This window comes from Tachyglossus aculeatus, chromosome 18 (genome assembly GCF_015852505.1).
Source record: "Tachyglossus aculeatus isolate mTacAcu1 chromosome 18, mTacAcu1.pri, whole genome shotgun sequence".
In the NCBI taxonomy this organism is placed as follows: Eukaryota; Metazoa; Chordata; class Mammalia; order Monotremata; family Tachyglossidae; genus Tachyglossus; species Tachyglossus aculeatus.
Window position 1 is genome coordinate 35681486 of NC_052083.1, and position 2993 is coordinate 35684478.

The 2993-nt window shown below is 43.8% G+C and overlaps 1 non-coding gene across 1 annotated transcript; it reads right to left on the bottom strand.

Moving 5' to 3' along the window:
* Nucleotides 1–1324: 1324 nt before the first annotated feature.
* On the bottom strand, nucleotides 1325–1462 carry LOC119940480. The gene has a single exon (XR_005454958.1). It is a non-coding gene; the product is annotated as a small nucleolar RNA SNORA7 (small nucleolar RNA).
* Between the last annotated feature and the right edge of the window lie 1531 nt (nucleotides 1463–2993).

Here is a 2993-nt window from a genome sequence, read left to right on the forward strand (position 1 = left end):
GTAACCTCCCCAGTACTTAGAACAGTACTTTGCACATAGCACGGAATAAATGCCCCCTGCTAGATTGCACATACCTACTAATTCTGTTGTAGTACTCCCAAGTGCTTGGTACAGTGCTCTGTGCACGAATGCCCAATAAATACCACTTATTGAATAATGGGTACAATTTCACCACTTAAAACACTTCCTCTTCCTCTTCACCAGATTGTGTCCCTTATGGCCTGACTGCTTTACTGAAAACCCACTTCCCCCATTTAGCTGTCCCAGATGGCTTCAGACATGCTAGTCCTTTTAGCAGCTCCATATCACTTATAGTGTAAATTAAGTGCATTTGTTTCATTCACTTTCTCTGGTAATTTTTGATGCCTTTGTCACTTGTTTTAGTTTGTGTGTGTGTGTGTTTCGTATGTTTTGTTTAAAATGTTTTTTCATTTGTCCTGTTTCCCTTGTTTATTATACATTTGATAGTATGAGTCTTTCTTTTACTGGCTCCAGACATTTTGCAAGTAGCAAATGGGGAGAAACCTGCACCCAACTGGAGAAGCAGCGAGGCCTAGTGGAAAGAGCCCAGGGCTGTGAGTCAGAAGATCTGAGTTCTAATCCCATCTCTGCCACTTGTCTGCCATGTGAACTTGGGCAAACCACTTAAATTGTCTATGTTTCAGTTGCCTCATGTATAAAATGGAGATTAAAACCATGAGCTCTTTTTGGGACTGGGACTGTGTCCAACCTGATTACCTTGTATCTACCCCAGTACTTTTTTTTTTGATGGCATTTATTAAGCGCTTACTATGTGCAAAGCAGTACTTAGTACAGCACCGAGCAGATAGTGCGTAACAAATACCATTAAAAAACTAAAACAACAAAAAAATGAAGTTTATCCTCTCCTGTCCTTATTATCGTATTTAAGTGCTTACTATGGGTCAAGCACTATTGTAAGCACGAGGATACATACAAGGTAATCAGGTTGGACATTGTCCCTGTCCCACATGGGGTGCTCAGTCTAAGCACACTGAGGGAGAACAGGTTTTGAATCCCCAAACTAACAAAGGGAGAAGAACGTGTGTATGTACGTATACGTGTGTTTGCACAACTGCTCTTCTGTAGTTGTTGGTGTCTTATGCCATTGAGTCGTGTCTGACCCAGAGACACATCTCTTTCATAACGCCCTACCTCCATCTGTAGTCATTCCAGTAGTGTATCCATAGAGTTTTCTTGGTAAAACTATGGAAGCGGTTTACCATTGCCTCCTTCCACATAGTAAACCCGACTCTCCGCCCTCAACTCTCTCCCTGCTGCTACTGCCCAGCATACGGGAGTTTTGACTTGTAGCAGATTGCTTTCCACTCGCTAGCCACTGCCCAAGCTAGGAATGGAATGGATATGGCTCTGCTTGATTCTCCCTCCCATAGTCGCGACCGGTAGAGTATTGCAAACTCTCCAGGTGCTACCTTGAGAGGAGAACTTCTCTTCTAGCCTGTCCAAAAATGAAAAACAGCAGTCTCCTGATTCCAGCTGTCCCAACTCCTAGCAAGGCTCTGCGGAAAGGACTTTCTTCTAGGGGTTCCAAGCTGTATTAAATCAGCATCAAGCATAAAAGTTGCAGTCCGTCAAACTGTTCCCCTGGAAAAGCATTTACTCTGCTTTTTAAAACAAAGTATAAAAACACAAATCAAATGAGCATTCAGTTTTCCCATCATACGTCAGTAGTCATGAAGCACGTGCACCAATGCATGTGGGTGGGTGGGCTGTTAGGAGTGATTCAGGCTTTTGTTGGGGGGGTTGAAGTGGATTGTCACTACATTGAACGTTCATCAAATACTTGCAAATAAAAGTGTCTGCTGGGTGTTGTATTGGCTGCTTCTCACACAAGCCCTGCTTGGGGGATTAAGGAAAGTCACACAAACATATTCTCTCCATTTTACTGGTGAAGAAAGTAATTGGTCCAGGATCACACTTGGTTTCAGGGGTAGACCCTGAATTGGAATTCAGGGCTCTCGCTGATTTCCAAGAACCGGGCACTGGGCACCCAAAAGGGACTCAACCTTTCCAGATATAGAGCCAGGACCAAGTTGGTCTTCACCCCTTGGAGCTCAAAACCACTCAGGAAGCCCTTTATAGAATTAATCAATTGTATTTGTTGAGCGCTTACTGTGCGCAGAGCACTGTATTGAGAACTTGGGAGAGTACAACGTAACAGTATAATAGAGTTGGTAGACACAGTCCCTGTCCACAATGAGCGGTGGACAGGAATATGGTCTAGAGGACCGTATTCCATTCTAGTCTGTAGTAGTATATAGTATAGTCTATAGTCTATAGACCACAGTTACACTTCTGGATGATGTGGACATGGACTTGGCATGTAGCCACCTCACTTTCTTCCCATAAGGGCTCTTGAGGTCATTGGTATTTGTAAAGGTTTTCTATATAAGATGCTTTTCTTTTGTCGTTAAGAAGAGAGGAGGCTTTTCACCTTGTGGTTTGTTAGTCCTTGGGGATCATCGAACCTTGTCCTGTGTTGACCCCTGTGCCCAATCCTAATGCACTTCTGTGCTAGGGCATATGGTCTGCTTTATGCATTTCCACCTCCTCAAGCTGCTGCCCTACCCTTGAGGTCAAAAGGAAATGAAGGAGGAAAAGAGGATGTCGAGGTGAGCCACAGGCTAACTGGTAATAATGGTCTTAGTGACTGAGGTGCCTCGTAGTCATGCTGGATCTGCCGGTCTATTTTTCATGTAGCGTCCTTGAGGACAGAAGGCCGACGGGAAACTCCGCTGAACTAAGTGGATTTAGACTTCTCAAGTCGTAATGTTGAGCCCTAAAGACACATAGTCTGGACTTTGAAGAGGATTTTCTCAAAGGGCTGCTGACAAAATCGGGTGTGGTTCCGACCTGTTCCTTGAGCAGAATTTATTTTCAATGTACGGGAAGAGCTTTCAATTAGCAATTACCGTGGTTCCGATTAATCTCATTCTTGGCCACCTATAATTATG